Here is a 17859-nt window from a genome sequence, read left to right as displayed (position 1 = left end):
GTCTCAGAGTGCAGTCCCCTTCTGTGTTTTGTATATGTCTAGGGTGATTACATAAGTCTGTGAACCCTGACTTGTTCCCAGTTTGTTTGATTGAGAGCTTGTAAGTGAGTGCTGGACTTTCTCTGTGTGTTGTATTAATTTATTTTGTAATTTTCCCTATGGGCCTTGCACCCAAGTTTGTCTGGGGTTAACTACCTGTGACTCTGGAGACAGCACAGCTTCCTGAGAGTGCTATAGCACCCAGGGCTGAGCATGTTCCAGGTCATGGGATGTGTACCCAGTCCAGTCTGAGAGTGTAGTCCCCTTCTGTGTTTTTTTTTATATATATATATATATATATATATATATATATATACAAACACACATTCATACATATGTTTTTAATGACCAAAAAGATCCTAGCATCTACAAATGTCAACATATTCAAGTTTACAAAAATGTAAAATGTAAAAATGTTTTGATTGGCAGCCAGGAAGATGTGTTTTATTTTCAAAACAAAGAGGATGAGAGATGATGGTCTGAAAATGTGGTTACATTACATCATCAAACTTTAATAAATGTAATAACTGAGCATGATATGGTTTATAAAGATCTATAAATCATGTGTTATATGGAGAATATATAACAGTACGAAAATAAATGCCCTAACTCATTAACTATAATTTTTCCTTAGTCATCTTAATATTTGAAAATCACTCTTGATATGTATAATAAAACTGTATACTTGTTCAGTTTCTAAAGATATAAATAATCCTAACAGGGAAACTCATATTGAAATCCTCCTAAAATGGCATAGAGCCCCTGTCAGACTAACCAAGATGTTCCCGACATCCTTGCCCCAATGCTGGCAACTATGTGGGGAAACACATCTGGTGGGACTGCCCAAAACTGGTACCCCTATGGCAGGAGATCACATCCTAACTTAACTCGCTCAGTATCACTCCTATTCTCACACCGGCATATGCTCTCCTCCACATCTTTGATGACACAATCCCAGATAAGTCAGGGAGATTGATAGTCTACATCCTGGCAGCCACTAAACTTTCCATTGCTCGAGACTGGAAAAAGCTGGATCCCCCACATATATCTAAGGTTTACGCTATAATAAATTATATGGCTGTGATGGAAAAACCTTTTTAAATATCTCAAGACAAGTTGGAAGCATATTGGGAGATCTAGGACACATGGTTACACAGATAGACTATATCAACTAGTTAATATGCTCTACCAATTTAAACAGACTCCATGTAGTCACAAATCTGTTCAGGGACTATAATCTGCTCCCTCCCCCCCTTATTGTTATTTGTCTTTTTTTTTCTTCCCCCCTCCTCCCCTTCATTCTCTGATCTCAGTGCGCTTCCCAATTCACCATTAATTTTAGAAACATACTGAGAGATCAATAGATTGCAACTACCATATAACCTGAATGCAATAATACTCTCTCACTCTCTACCTCAAATATAGTTGTTTACCACATAACTCAAAGCTATCACTCTTTTCATAGGCTGTAAATAAGATGAACTAATTTTATTTTTATTTTCCCTATTATGTCATTGGGATGTATATTGAAATGTCTATGTTCAAGTTTGTTGTTTACAAAAACGAAATAAAGATATTTGAAAATAAATAATCCTAACATAGAATTTAGAGGAGTTTAGTAGCCAAATGGTGTCTGTACGGTGACTCATAGGGTTCCATTTATTAAACATCTTGCGGACATAATTCGCTGTACATTGATGCGAGTGAACAGCACACACTATCAGCATTTAAAATTGCACAAGAATTAATCGTTGTGCAATGCCACCCTTTGCTTGCTGGCTCCAAGCAGGGGCAATTATTCGTCTGGATCGGATTGGGATGATTTCAATCCGCCACCTTTTAGGTGGCAGACAGGATGAGGAGCAGCGGTCCAGCAAATAAGTAACACTGGAGGAATGTTGTTTCTAATCAATTAATTAATTAAGCTGAGGACCGTTAGCTGGAAAGTAAGAACGAAAGTAAGAGGAAATCTGTAAGAGGAAACAGGAGCTCCTTAACTCATCCGCCACCTGGGAGGTGGCAAACTGCAATCATCCCGATCAGATACAATCGGGATGATTGACACCCCCTGCTAGTGGCCGATTGGCCGCGAATGTGCAGGCGGTGGCATTGCACAAGCATTTCACTATAAATGCTTGTGCAATGTTAAATATGCTGTCGGCATTTAGATATGCAAGGTGGACAAGATTCGCTATAGCGAATCATGTCCGCCCAGGTTATGATAAATCTACCCCATGGTGTCATTCTGTTTGCATTCTAGATTTCTCCATTTAGTTGGTAACTATGATACTTTTAGTAGTCATTAAGCTTGGTGTAATTGGCTCAAAAACTGAATGGAAATTCAGGACAAAACACTAAAGAGGCTTTTCTATGTGTAAGAAATCCGTTGTATAAGATAGTATAGAATTATGTAATCGCAAAAAAAAATTCTGTAAGTGATGCAACACTGAGAAATTGATTATTTACGTTGTTTAAAGGACCACTCAATGCAGAAGAATTACATAATTAAAAATTGCATAATAAAAAGACAATTCAATAACACCTACTCTGAATTTCAAATAAATAGATTTTTTTCTGGTGACAGACATCAGCCAATCACAGACTAGAATACGTATACCCTATGAGTTTTTGCACATGCTCAGTAGGATCTTGTTCCCCAAAAAGTGTGAATATAAAAAGAATGTGATAATGAAAGTAAATTGGAAAGTGTCTTAAAACTACATACTCTATCTGAATCATTAAAGTTTATTTTGACTAGAGTGTCTCTTTAAGCACATAATATTGGAGATTGAAAGTAAAGTAAAGAGAAGAAAACAATATTTAATGATAAGGAATATGTCACTTTAGAAATACAAGTAGAGAGGGAAATAGGTGTAGTCATGAGTGAATGGAGTTCACCATTGCCAAGAATCCATGAGATCCATTAATTATACATGATCTAGGTAAGACTAATAGCAGGAAGGACTGATGCTCCTATTTACTGGTATATAATCACTAGCTATTAGCAAAAGGGAAATGTTTTAATAAAATCAGGGTGAATGAGAAAGAGGAAAGCAGAGAAATAGGATGGTATTCAGTCTACAAAGTTGCTTTCTGAGTTCATAGGGAAGGCTATTAAAGTATGATAACCCTGATAGAGAATTTTTGTCAGCGTAACCATTACTCTTAAGTTGACATGTGATAATATGATTATTTTCCTCAATAAATTTACTTTTACAAGCTCTCTGCATTCAGACATTTCTGAATGCAAGGTGATTTATTTTGTATTACTTGGACAATTTATACTTTGTGGCAGAACAATAATGTTCATATCTAAAGGCAATGATGGAATTGACATGTGAAAAGTGGACAACAGTAGAAGTATTAGAGCTAAACTGTACAGATTCAAGGGGAAATTCTACTCATGACTGCAAGGGAAAAAAAATCAGTAGAGAGAATAATTAGAATGAAATTGTACTGGGACAACACCTCAGTGTTCTTTAATATTGCGGGAAGTTCAGCACAAATTATCTGAATCACACACTCAGGTATAATGTAATGATTTTATGAAGAGATAATTGGATAATTTAAAGATAATTAAAAGGCAAATAAGAGATACTTGTTAAATAATCAGCAGTTTATACAGCAGTAAAAAAACATCAAACAAGCACATAGCACCCTTAAAATTTGGGGCTTAATTCTCTGTACCTCTTCATTCAAGTAAGAGTAAAACATTCTTCCGTATTACAGGGTCCCTCTCTGTATGAGGAGAGACACATACATTACATTATAGTTCTTAAAAATTGTTTTCGATATATTAAAAACAATACTAATATTAATGGTATACATTAAAAGTAGGAAGCTACATGTGCATTTAAATTACACAGTAAAATTATTATATAAAACAAGCAGGGTGTTCTATAATGTACAATGCAATTTTAAAATATGAAGTTAATATTTAACAAAAAAGTAAAAAACTCAAAGTATAGTTAATTTTTCAATTGTAAAATAAATGTTGTAGCCCTTGGTGATTGAACTGAACATGGACATTTAGGGCCAGATTATGAGTGGAGCGCAAAATTGCAAATTGCAAATGTGTGCTGGTATTATAAATAGAACACAATGCAAACTCGACCTCGCGTTCGCATTACAGGGAAGCTTTGCGCTCACAAAAGTGCACTTCTATAGGCTCCAATCGGAGCCTTGTTCTCATGCCGTGAGACATGGCAGAGAACCTAAGGCAGCGAAGGGGATAAGTCATGCAGCAATGGGCAGCAAATTTAAATATATATATTTATGTGTTTATATATACACATACACATATTAACACATAAATATAAGCATATACATATATATTTTTAGGAATAACACAGTCCCCATAGACTGCAATGTAAAGACAGTAAATAAAAATAAAGATGCTACTATTTATTATTTTACAAAAGGAACCTCACACTTTATTTTGGGGGGCAATTGGCGGACATTTTTAAAATTAACCAAAAGTCTGACCTCTTGTTAATTTTTGGAGCCAGCTCAAGGTAGCATTAACCAGCTACTTGAAATGGCTGTTATTTAACTTGAGGCTGTAAATGATTGAATTTGCCCGTTTATGGTTTAAGTTAGTGTTCTACTTTTAATCTAGCCCTTAATGGGTATGTCTAAATTATGTTCTACGAGATATTTTTTTCAAATTTGAAAACATTCAATTGAAATTGTAAATAGACATTATTATGAAGACATTTAGGGCTAGATTACAAGTGGAGTGCTAAATTATCGCGCACCTGCAAATGAGGCAAATTTGATCATTAATCAACCATTACAAGTGGCTGGTTATTGCTACCACAAGCATGCAGTAGCAATTAATTTTTTAAATGTGCCCCAAATGCCCCCAAAATACAGTGTAGTGCATGTTATTTAAAAATAAAGTTAGCAGCATCTTAATTTTTTTTATAAAATAACTGCACTAGGCAGTATTCTAGGGTTAAAATTGGCGGGACTGAGGTGTTAGAAAACAAACAGCATTGAAAAGTGTCTTTAACATTAAGGTCTATGGGAACGGTTTGTTCCCAGTAAATATATATGTATATGCTTATATACATATACATTTATGTGTTAATTTTATATATATATATATATATATATATATATATATATATATATATATATATATACAGGGAGTGCAGAATTATTAGGCAAGTTGTATTTTTGAGGATTAATTTTATTATTGAACAACAACCATGTTCTCAATGAACCCAAAAAACTAATTAATATCAAAGCTGAATAGTTTTGGAAGTAGTTTTTAGTTTGTTTTTAGTTATAGCTATTTTAGGGGGATATCTGTGTGTGCAGGTGACTATTACTGTGCATAATTATTAGGCAACTTAACAAAAAACAAATATATACCCATTTCAATTATTTATTTTTACCAGTGAAACCAATATAACATCTCAACATTCACAAATATACATTTATGACATTCAAAAACAAAACAAAAACAAATCAGTGACCAATATAGCCACCTTTCTTTGCAAGGACACTCAAAAGCCTGCCATCCATGGATTCTATCAGTGTTTTGATCTGTTCACCATCAACATTGCGTGCAGCAGCAACCACAGCCTCCCAGACACTGTTCAGAGAGGTGTACTGTTTTCCCTCCTTGTAAATCTCACATTTAATGATGGACCACAGGTTCTCAATGGGGTTCAGATCAGGTGAACAAGGAGGCCATGTCATTAGATTTTCTTCTTTTATACCCTTTCTTGCCAGCCACGCTGTGGAGTACTTGAACGTGTGTGATGGAGCGTTGTCCTGCAAGAAAATCATGTTTTTCTTGAAGGATGCAGACTTCTTCCTGTACCACTGCTTGAAGAAGGTGTCTTCCAGAAACTGGCAGTAGGACTGGGAGTTGAGCTTGACTCCATCCTCAACCCGAAAAGGCCCCACAAGCTCATCTTTGATGATACCAGCCCAAACCAGTACTCCACCTCCACCTTGCTGGCGTCTGAGTCGGACTGGAGCTCTCTGCCCTTTACCAATCCAGCCACGGGCCAATCCATCTGGCCCATCAAGACTCACTCTCATTTCATCAGTCCATAAAATTTTAGAAAAATCAGTCTTGAGATATTTCTTGGCCCAGTCTTGACGTTTCAGCTTGTGTGTCTTGTTCAGTGGTGGTCGTCTTTCAGCCTTTCTTACCTTGGCCATGTCTCTGAGTATTGCACACCTTGTGCTTTTGGGCACTCCAGTGATGTTGCAGCTCTGAAATATGGCCAAACTGGTGGCAAGTGGCATCTTGACAGCTGCACGCTTGACTTTTATCAGTTCATGGGCAGTTATTTTGCGCCTTGGTTTTTCCACACACTTCTTGCGACCCTGTTGACTATTTTGAATGAAACGCTTGATTGTTCGATGATCACGCTTCAGAAGCTTTGCTATTTTAAGAGTGCTGCATCCCTCTGCAAGATATCTCACTATTTTTGACTTTTCTGAGCCTGTCAAGTCCTTCTTTTGACCCATTTTGCCAAAGGAAAAAAGTTGCCTAATAATTATGCACACCTGATATAGGGTGTTGATGTCATTAGACCACACCCCTTCTCATTACAGAGATGCACATCACCTAATATGCTTAATTGGTAGTAGGCTTTCGAGCATATACAGCTTGGAGTAAACAACATGCATAAAGAGGATGATGTGGTCAAAATACTCATTTGCCTAATAATTCTGCACTCCCTGTATATATATATATTTATATACACATATTAACACATAAATATATATTTATACAATCATATACATTTAAATTTGCTGCAATAGCTGCACTACTTACCCCCTTTGCAGTGCTTAGGTTCTGATGCCGACTCTGACGGCATCAGAACAAGGCTCCCATTGGAACCTATGAAAGTGAACTTTCGTGAACGCAATGCGTCCCAGCAATGCTAATGCGAGCTTGCGTTCGCATTGCTAACAACTTGTAATTCCACCGCACATTAGTGTGCGCTGGTATTCTACAGTGGAAAGCAAGTATCACTTTCATGAAATCAATGTTTAGCTCTTCACTTGTAATCTGGCTTGTACTTGTAATCTGGCCCTTACTTGTGTACAAGTTTTATACATTTGATTTGATAAAATGTTTTTTATCTTTTTCTTACACTAGGATGCAACCATAATTATTAATATGTAAATGACAAAAAGCAGAAAAAAACAAGAATATCAACCTCTCTGAAGAGCATGAGTGCATGCAATACATGCATCAAATGTGTTTATGGTAATACTGTGCAACACAAAAGTGTTCAAAATACTGATTGCAATTAAAATGTTCTAGTGATTGCATTTATATATATATATATATATTATAGTATATCTATCTATTTATCTATCTATCCATCTATCCATCTATCTTTTTTTTTATTTAACTTTTTACAAATAGGAGAAAATATTATGTTATATGATTTGTAACACAACTATCAATCGCTATTTTATAGTCATACTGTCATTAAAATAACTGAACTTATAATTTTGCTTAAAACTTTTACAGATAACTGAACAACTACAAGATAAACCACTAATATAACTGGGACAATCTTGCTTTAATAATTAACTTGTTTTGCTGCATGTCCAGTTAATTAAAAAAAAAGTATTACTTGTTAAAGAAGTAATACATTTGTAGATAATAATCTCTTTTTCAAGTTTCAGAAGGTAAAAAACTAAATAATGTTCAAAAAATGTTAAATTTATTGCTTGGGATTGACACATAGTTATACTATTTCATCGTAATAATGTAATTATTCTTAATTAATTATTATTTAATTCAATTTAGGTTTTGCATTGTTTGTCACAATATACACTGTGTGCAGAATTATTAGGCAAATGAGTATTTTGACCACATCATCCTCTTTATGCATGTTGTCTTACTCCAAGCTGTATAGGCTCGAAAGTCTACTACCAATTAAGCATATTAGGTGATGTGCATCTCTGTAATGAGAAGGGGTGTGGTCTAATGACATCAACACCCTATATCAGGTGTGCATAATTATTAGGCAACTTCCTTTCCTTTGGCAAAATGGGTCAAAAGAAGGACTTGACAGGCTCAGAAAAGTAAAAAATAGTGAGATATCTTGCAGAGGGATGCAGCACTCTTAAAATTGCAAAGCTTCTGAAGCGTGATCATCGAACAATCAAGCATTTCATTCAAAATAGTCAACAGGGTTGCAAGAAGCGTGTGGAAAAACCAAGGCGCAAAATAACTGCCCATGAACTGAGAAAAGTCAAGCGTGCAGCTGCCAAGATGCCACTTGCCACCAGTTTGGCCATATTTCAGAGCTGCAACATCACTGGAGTGCCCAAAAGCACAAGGTGTGCAATACTCAGAGACATGGCCAAGGTAAGAAAGCTGAAAGACGACCACCACTGAACAAGACACACAAGCTGAAACGTCAAAACTGGGCCAAGAAATATCTCAAGACTGATTTTTCTAAGGTTTTATGGACTGATGAAATGAGAGTGAGTCTTGATGGACCAGATGGATGGGCCCGTGGCTGGATTGGTAAAGGGCAGAGAGCTCCAGTCCGACTCAGACGCCAGCAAGGTGGAGGTGGAGTACTGGTTTGGGCTGGTATCATCAAAGATGAGCTTGTGGGGCCTTTTCGGGTTGAGGATGGAGTCAAGCTCAACTCCCAGTCCTACTGCCAGTTTCTGGAAGACACCTTCTTCAAGCAGTGGTACAGGAAGAAGTCTGCATCCTTCAAGAAAAACATGATTTTCATGCAGGACAATGCTCCATCACACGCGTCCAAGTACTCCACAGCGTGGCTGGCAAGAAAGGGTATAAAAGAAGAAAATCTAATGACATGGCCTCCTTGTTCACCTGATCTGAACCCCATTGAGAACCTGTGGTCCGTCATCAAATGTGAGATTTACAAGGAGGGAAAACAGTACACCTCTCTGAACAGTGTCTGGGAGGCTGTGGTTGCTGCTGCACGCAATGTTGATGGTGAACAGATCAAAACTCTGACAGAATCCATGGATGGCAGGCTTTTGAGTGTCCTTGCAAAGAAAGGTGGCTATATTGGTCACTGATTTGTTTTTGTTTTGTTTTTGAATGTCAAAAATGTATATTTGTGAATGTTGAGATGTTATATTGGTTTCACTGGTAAAAATAAATAATTGAAATGGGTATATATTTGTTTTTTCTTAAGTTGCCTAATAATTATGCACAGTAATAGTCACCTGCACACACAGATATCCCCCTAAAATAGCTATAACTAAAAACAAACTAAAAACTACTTCCAAAACTATTCAGCTTTGATATTAATGAGTTTTTTGGGTTCATTGAGAACATGGTTGTTGTTCAATAATAAAATTAATCCTCAAAAATACAACTTGCCTAATAATTCTGCACTCCCTGTACATACTAGTCCTAATGCCTGTGTACATTGACCAAAATCCCCATCGACTTGGGTCCCCTCTCCCTCCCTCCTTCCCCTTCCCTGCTGCTTTAAAAAAAAATTCTGTAGTGCAGCAGTCCCACCTGCTCCCACCCCCGCTGCTCGCTCCCAACCCCCCCGCTCCTGCCCCCCACTTGCGGCCCCCCACTGCCCCCTGCTCATGCCCCCCCTGCTCCCCTCCTATTCTCCTTCATGTTCGTCTCATTTCGCCAATATTGAAGTGCACTGTTGCGACTAAATTTAACCCCCCAATTTATTTATTTTTTGCAAAATATACTAAAAAAATTAAACAAGTGCTAATACCTTGAAAGATATATACACCACCTTAATAGTCAAGGTCCAAGAGAACCTGCAGTCAGTATTTATAAAGCAGCGGTTATTAGACCGCTGCTTCCTATCCTCTTCTCCACCTCTAAGGTGAAGAATTTCAATCTCCCCGGTCTCGTCCATCTGGTGAGATTGACAGCTCCTGCCCATGCACAGCCAATCACAAAAAAGTGCTCTTGTGTATTTAAGGAATCCAACTAGTATCTGATTCCTATAATCCTCTTGAGAAAGTCCAGTTGTAATCTGGATGAAATGCGTAGGGGTGTAAAGTGTGGAGTGATGTATGCCCCCATTGGAAACCCGCTACTTTGGTCACGTGGGCTGGGGGCAAGCGGCTTGGAACACTGAGTAATAACAGCAGCTGTTTACTTGACCAGATTCGTAATTTCTATTCCTGAGTGCCATATCAAAGTCCAGAACCAAGTTCCCACAAGACAGTGTGCAGGGTCTGAATTAGGGATTAGGGACAGTACTTACTAGTAAGTGAGCATGTATTTTGTGCTCTTTTATCTCAATAAATGTAATTAAATCTGAGTTGCGCTTCTTATGTTTTTATGCCACTTTTTTTTTTTTACCTTTAAACAGGCAAGCTCAGGAGAAGCAAAGCTAAATACCTCCGATCCCATTACTCTATACACCTTATTTATCATCTGATAGAATAATGCGCCTGTTACAGGCCCTGGGAAATATGTCATATTTTGTTATTTGTATTGATTTTTTAATCAAAACTTCCCCTTTTTCTAAAGATATAGTTTTATTTCATATATTTACACCTGTGTCTGCTAATTTTTAAAGCTTATATAACTTTCATTGCTCTTTGAACTGTAGGTGGGTCTAAAGTCAATATGGGGGCATCCCAGGAAGTGCTCTCATCCTTTTGTTGCATGGCTCTAGGTAGTTGGCTATAAGGGCATATAGTTTAGTGATGGTCTCCCTGTTGATACCCAAATGTTGCTTTATTTCATGGTCAGATAAAGTCTCCAGATCACACCTAGGTAGGCGTACCCTTTTAACCATTATACATTCCTGCAAAGGCAATTCTTCCTCCACCTCATGCCTTTCCAGCTTCCATGCTTCCAGCTAAAGTAGAAAAAACTCATATTGTAAAAACCAGTGACGCTCCAAGAGAAATTATTTCTACTGCAGTTCTCCACAGTTTTTATGGAGAACTTTTGTGCTCATATTTAAGAAGGATATTTTGTTTTTTTGCTCCTTGGGCAAAAAAAAAAGATAAATACGTTACTAGTTACAAGGCACACAATAGACATCAGCGACTATGTGCACCTAGCAGCATTTTAAAGATGAACGTCACTACATTTGGGTGCATTTTTTATTGATAAATTGATAAATAAGGGAAGTGTGCGCACTTTTAGGCACAAAATACGAGAACTTGACTATTTTATTTTTGATAAATCAAGCCCAAAATATAAAATAGAAGTCAGGAGAGTGTTTTATATAAATCCGTGAAAGGGTGATTGGTTTACTCATTTTTTTTTTTAAAGTTTTCTAAAATAATTGACAACTGATTTTGAAGAAGAGTAACATCTGGCAGCTAACATTTGGCTCCTTCCCAGCTTTTACATTGCATGTCTTGTGCATGATTCTATCATATGGCTGTCTGCTTTCATTAGGGTACTTTCAAGCACTTATTATTATTCATTATAAAACATCTGTATAAAAAAAATACAATTACTAATTTTACAAAATATTAAGCTTATAGACAGATATGTATTAAAATGTTACTTTTACTGTAAAAAAATACAAATCATAAGCAAGTTTGGAAGTATTCAAAAGTAATACTTAACTGGATGTCAAAATGAATTGAAAACTGTTCCTTCCGTTTCTCTGGGAAAAATCCCCAGGATTATTATTGTAAGTAAATAATATAATTTATAACAATTATTTTATAAAGTTGGATTTCAGAAGAAATTAACAAAAAAGCATTGATTGGTTTGAAGGAGGTTAAATAAATTATGATACCTTTAAAATAATTTATGCATATAATACTTGAATGACTGAATTCATTTATTTCCTCGGATCAGGAATCACAAACTCTGAAAATTTGAACCAAATTGTCTCTGAATGTTTTTACATATTAAGATGAGTACATTTCACATTTCCTATAATATGCTATTGTGCAGCTATCCAAGACAACGGTTTGAACCGTTTGCTTTGTTATCACCTGTTCCCTACCATGCAAAATAAAGGATAAATTAAAAGAAATTGCTAAGGAAATGCAATCCCACAAGTTAAAATTTCTCTTTCAGCCAACCACTTTGCCACCAACATAACTATCTAAAAGCTTTGTATGCAGATCAGGTCAATAATGCTCTTCCCAAATTAAGCTCTGATTTTCAACTCATCATGTGAATATAGAAGATCTTTGTGGAACCAGTGCAGCAACAAGGATCTGAAAACATTACAAGGACTTAGAAACTAGGTCCTGAAGAGGCTACAATGTATCTAAATGACATTCTTTTAGATACCTCTGTCAATGACTAACGTGTTTTTGCACTGGAAGTGTTGAAAATAGTCTGCCTTGATTTATCTAAGGAGCATTTTTAAAGTGGGTGATATAAACACTATGGATAACGTAGCTGGCATTATATAACCTTGAGTAATCTTTCTTAAATGCTTAAGAGGGATATAAAGAAAATCTGCTTGAATGCAACATCCAATGCCCTATAGAGGATCATCAATTCACCTTCATAAGGAAGCCAGAATAAAATATGCAACAGCTAAAACTGTAAATCTCTATACCTATAAGCTTCTCAGCTCTCAGCGTGCATACAGGTACAAAATAAAGACTTAGGGGCTGATTTATCAATGTCTGTCCAACATGATACGCTGTAGTTTTTTATGTCCGACAGACATCGCTGAATGCCGACAGCATATGCTGTCTGCATTTAACATTGCACAAGCAGTTCACCAGAACTGCATGTGCAATGCTGCCCCCTGCAGATTTGTGGCCAATCGACCGCTAGCAGGGGGTGTCAATCAGCCCGATCCTATAAGATTGGGCTGATTGACCAGTTATGGAGCAGCAGTCTTTAGACTGCTGCTTCATAACTGTTGTTTCCAGTGAGCCTGAAGGCTCACGCGGAAACAGGGGCATTCGGAGCTTGATAATTCGGCCCCTCACACTAGTCATTATTTCTAAAATATTAAAGTTGTACATAACTTAAATAACAATTTTAAAATGACAGAATGTATAGACAAGGAGTGCTCAACCTTAGAGCAATAGAGGACTTCGGCTGTGGATGCTTGGTACATTAGCTCCCTCCAGGATCGCCTGACATTTCTTTCAAGTTAGCCCTGGGATTACAATCATATTATTGTTTCTTGAAATCGGAGGAGATCATATTCATTTGGGAACTTTGCACTGACTGAACTATTTACAATACAGTGGAGGATAAGTATCATTGCTTATGAACTGTTCCCTTTATATGAGCTGCATATTATTGTTTATTCTGCATTGTTTCCTTTTAACTATTCTTTTTCTGTTTATTGTTAGTTAGATACATTATAAGTTTGATATCTACTAACTAACTTGTATTGTGTGACCACTGTGCACAGTAGGTAGTTTATATGACATTGTAAACTATATTATTAGAGTAAACTTAAAATTGGACTAAGAGTGCTTTTGTGAGGTATCTTTTTTTCTTATGTTTGATTATATTGATTACTTTATACCTCAGCACCGATATCACTTTATATCTATTGTCCTAAGATATTATTAAACCTGAGCAAAGCGAACATTTGAGCTTAGAGCAATAGAGGACTGGAGAGTGATAACTAAAATACAATTTTAGAAAAATCTATTAATTAGTAAAAAAGATTTGGTAAACAAGTAACATAAAATTCTATCAATGCCAAAATTTAAAAAAGGGGACATCTCCCCTTAAAAAATAACATAAAAATTGCTCTCATACAGTTATATTAAAAAACACGATATAGGGGGTGGAGCCAGCCACCAAGTAGAGCAGACGTATATGCCTGGAGCTCCTCTCTTATAATTGACTAAACAAGGACAAATACTTATTTTAATATCCTTTTGAACCCTCAAAACACGCTGGACTTAAAGGGAGCTACCTCTACCAACTTTTGAGGAAGCAGAATTCAGATTTATGAGATCTGAAGGTATCTCGGAGACATTGGAACTTGGGGCCTACTGCAGTTCACAGTCTATAACCCCAGGCGCAGGCCACGCGGTCTGCGCTGTCATTCTGTATACCGCACTTCTCCTGATACTACAGAGCAACCTAGTCTGATAGATTTGAACAGCTTTACCCCAACAGGATGGACGATTTTGGAGAAGTTAGAGCCCTCCTGATAGAACTAGATCGATGCATGACGAGCCAATTTACCTCCCTAAGAAGCACCATTTGTAGCGGCTCAGAATATACAGAAACACCTGCAGTGGCGGAGGTGGGGACAGAGCAGGCAGACCTCTGGTCACATACACAGAAGGCTCTAATTGTCGAACAACAGCTTGCTGAACCGACTCTATTACACCAGATCACTATATACTCCCCTACCTGGTCCCAACATGCACAGAGTGATGCCACTCGCCTGAGAGAAGGAGCGGGCAGCCAGATGTCCGATGCAACGTTTGCTGAGAATTCTGCTGGCACCCCTACTATAACTCCAGCTGGGATGAGATCTGAGAGGGCCGCTGATTGCTATGAGATACGCCACATCTTAGGCCTTTGTACCGGCTCTAATGAGCATCGGCTCGGAATCAAGAAGCAAGAGGGGAAACTGTGCAGGTTCGGCTCACTAACCAGATTCATGATGCTGGCCTGCATTCACCATCCTCGAATTAATAGCCTGATCCCTGGGCGGAAAAACCTTTCTATCTGGATATACAGTCTCTTCACCGTAACACAGTTAGCAGGAATTGGAGTCGTCATGGCTACAGGAATCGGCTAAAAGACAGCCTTCACAAGTAACTACGAGTGTCCCTCCATCATAAACTTTGTTTTTATTACTCCTGATATGTACTTGATGTCCTCGGAACTGGGGCTAATTGGTATTAATTTCATAGCTATCTGCAAATATAAGCCTATAGCTACAGACTGTATTCACTGGTTCCTCCTAAAGGACACGTATTGATGATAACTTTTAGGCTTGAAGCCACAATGTGTACACTCACTGGTGGATAATTACTCTGCAGACCTGTTATAATATATATGCTCATCTGTGTTATGTTAGTTCTCTGAGCCATTTCTACGGTGCCTATATATAGGAGGCAGTTTGATACCTTCTCTTCTAAACAGTTTTATATGCTCTCTAATTGTTTAGTATCAATGCAAATTACACCTTATAAGGTTGTTACATTCCTACTCAGGTTATCATGTACACTGTGGTCTCTGATGCGCTGCCACATTCTACTTATAAATGCTTAGCATCTACTTATATGTAGGAGACAGTTTGCCTCCTTTTCCCCCAATAGTATTATATCCTACCTACCTGTTTAATTATAATATTAGTTATGTCTTATAATGTTGTAAGGCACTTATTTAGTTCTTTGTGTCTACTGTGATTTCAGAACATTTTAGATGTGCTCTTATACTGGATATAGTGGACTGCAGAAACGCTTAGACCTAATATACCTAATGCTGTTTGATTTTATGTGTTCATTCTCTAGTTAAAGGCTTATCTGCTATTGTATTAATTATGTTTATTTCTTAACTTGCTATTGTCTTGAGGCCCATGTCTATACAGTATTGCTGGTTCATAATTTAGACAGCCCACACTGGCGCTATCTTATCTTATTTAGAGGTTATAACTTCAATTATGTCTGCACACGTACCCCTATTAGCTCCTCACCTACAATAACCATACATTCTAATTTTTATGTATAGATATTCTTAAATGCCTAATGACCAGGTTGCTTTGGGCTCACTATGTCAGTATTATAGACTTTGCCTATATTCAATCTTTAACATAGCCACCTATTAGTAGACTGTAATATGGAGTTAAGGCAACCAATGTAGATGCTAATAAGTTTATATGAGAGCTGGGTTATGCAGCTTTATGAAACATACTATGTCACAAACTACTACATGATACTTGGCTGCATTCTTAGGAGCTATAGCAGCCAGCTTAATATTCCTATCACAGTTAAAACTCTACAACATATTATTATAAGAATTGCAGGTGGTATCTATTCTAGCAGATGTTCGTATCCTCTGAGTCAGTTCCACGTACTGGTTATACTCGCTATTGCACACCGCTTTTCATATCTATAATAAGGGACCTCATGGTATAATCACAAAGCTAGGTGAGGGTACATTTTAATACAGAAATGTAATTTTCATATCTATAATATAGGCCCTCTTAGTATAATCACAACACTGAATCTAGGATCACAATGTTCTTAGTTAACACAACTTAGTTAAAGGTACATTTTAATACGGAAATATAATTTTAATATTTATAATAAGGGACCTCTTGGTTCAATTTAATATCATATGTAATAGATAAGTCCTATTATAATACTCAAGATAACCCTGCCCTTCCTTCTCAGCTACATACACAGTAAAGAACCACTTCTGAGGCCCACTTTTCTAGTCATGTTCCATATGGGTTAGATGTTCTATCACCACAAAGTTTATATAGCCTCTCTCGCGTTCATATATGAGATAAGCTGCCAAACACCATATGATTCGCAGGGTCATCGTTTCCCACAAGATAAATAACTTTAGAGATCCCGCCATGTTCCTTAAATTACTTTTATATATATGGCTCCGCCCTCCACCCTTTCCCTCATTTGAATAGCGGTGCTCATCCGCTGAATCTCCCCTCCCCTTACTAGGTCCATAAGTGACCATGCAAAAACTAATTTCCCTCGCCACCTCTTATTAGACTTTTCAGGTCCAAAAGTGACCACAAAAATAAGATAAGATAAGCTGCCAAACACCATATGATTCGCAGGGTCATCGTTTCCCACAAGATAAATAACTTTAGAGATCCCGCCATGTTCCTTAAATTACTTTTATATATATGGCTCCGCCCTCCACCCTTTCCCTCATTTGAATAGCGGTGCTCATCCGCTGAATCTCCCCTCCCCTTACTAGGTCCATAAGTGACCATCCAAAAACTAATTTCCCTCGCCACCTCTTATTAGACTTTTCAGGTCCAAAAGTGACCACAAAAATAAAGCAGGGAATCATTTCTATTATATATCAGAAAAATGAGGTTCCATTCTAGACACTTGCATATTTTAACCACTATCATAGGCTACCACTTCTTATATATACGCGCTAACTAACCTTACCAAATGACTCTAATACACTCCTTCCCGCAATGTTGATAAGTAGCACGACTAGTAGTTGGAAGGCCATCCAAACAACTTTAGAGAAGCTCTAATTCCTTATGTTAAGTATACTTACAAATGTGTTGACAATTGCTTTCCTCTGTGGTAACCATTTAAGCTTAACTGGTTTGTCTTATCTATATCTGTGGTAGTGCTATTTTCTTTGTTTGACTCATATGCACAATTATGAAGTTGTACATTTATGCAAGTTAAGTTACTATTGTCACTGTTTTCAAAAACCTCAAAAAAAATTATTTATAAAAAAAAAACAAAAAAAAAAACACGATATAAATGTTCAAAAATACTCTCTTACAAGCAAAAGTATGGTATACCTGGTCTCAAAAAAGCAATGAAATGCTTAAATAGCAGTGGGTGAATATCCTAAAATATGCGTCTAAGAATCAGTGCAAGTATCTAATAGGTGAGGTATAATAAGACCTCTTAAAGAAAAAGAAGAAAAATATGATTAGTGCTTATAAAGTGCATAGAAGTGCTAGTAGTAAGTGCTCAGTAGCGTCAGTACTTTAGTGAATGGCTAATATAAGTGTGAAAATAAAGAAAATACATTGTACTCAATAGTATCTAATAAATCGATACATATCTCTGTTAAGTGGTGTCTCAAATACGTCTCAAATCAGATGATACCAATATAACAACTTTATTTAAATACTATAAAGAAAATACAAATAGATTATCTAGTGAACCAATAAAAATTGCCAAATGTAACCGTTCTGATGCCTTAGAATACTACAT

The sequence above is a fragment of the Bombina bombina genome, chromosome 4 (genome assembly GCF_027579735.1).
Source record: "Bombina bombina isolate aBomBom1 chromosome 4, aBomBom1.pri, whole genome shotgun sequence".
NCBI lineage: Eukaryota > Metazoa > Chordata > Amphibia > Anura > Bombinatoridae > Bombina > Bombina bombina.
This window is presented reverse-complemented; position numbering follows the sequence as displayed.